Raw genomic sequence first — 747 nt, 5'->3', positions numbered from 1 at the left:
AGCCGATTTTTCTCTTCATATTATATGGATCCTGGACTTAGCCGATTTTTCTCTTCATATCATATGGATCCATCACTAGACCATCTTGCTTGCTTGTGTGGTAACTTGGAAGTGTATTTCTGACAGACCCAATCTGGGACTTAGCCAATTTTTCTCTTCATGTCATATGGATCCTTCACACGGCCTTCTTGCTTGCTTGTGTGGTAACTTGAAAGTGTATGTCTGACAGACCCAATCTGGGACTTAGCCGATTTTTCTCTTCATATTATATGGATCCTGGACTTAGCCGATTTTTAGGTTATTATATATGGATCCTGGACTTAGCCGATTTTTCTCTTCATATAATATGGATCCTGGACTTAGCCGATTATTAGGTTATTATATATGGATCCTGGACTTAGCCGATTTTTCTCTTCATATAATACGGATCCTGGACTTAGCCGATTATTAGGTTATTATATATGGATCCTGGACTTAGCCGATATTTCTCTTCATATGATATGGATCCTGGACATAGCCGATTTTTCTCTTCATATAATATGGATCCGGGACTTAGCCGATTTTTCTCTTCAAATAATATGGATCCGGGACTTAGCCAATTTTTCTCTTCATGTGGTAACGTATGCCAATCGCTCACAAGTCATGGGATAAGGGTACTTGTGTTCTTCCATCTTCTAAGTCCCGCACGGGGACATCGTGATCGCCCCAAGTCCGGAATAGCGCCAAGTCAAGCCCCACGGTGGCCGT

This window comes from Anopheles ziemanni (genome assembly GCF_943734765.1).
Source record: "Anopheles ziemanni chromosome X unlocalized genomic scaffold, idAnoZiCoDA_A2_x.2 X_unloc_9, whole genome shotgun sequence".
Classification (NCBI taxonomy): domain Eukaryota; kingdom Metazoa; phylum Arthropoda; class Insecta; order Diptera; family Culicidae; genus Anopheles; species Anopheles ziemanni.
The sequence above is the reverse complement of the archived record's forward strand: the minus strand, read 5'-3'. Positions refer to the sequence as shown.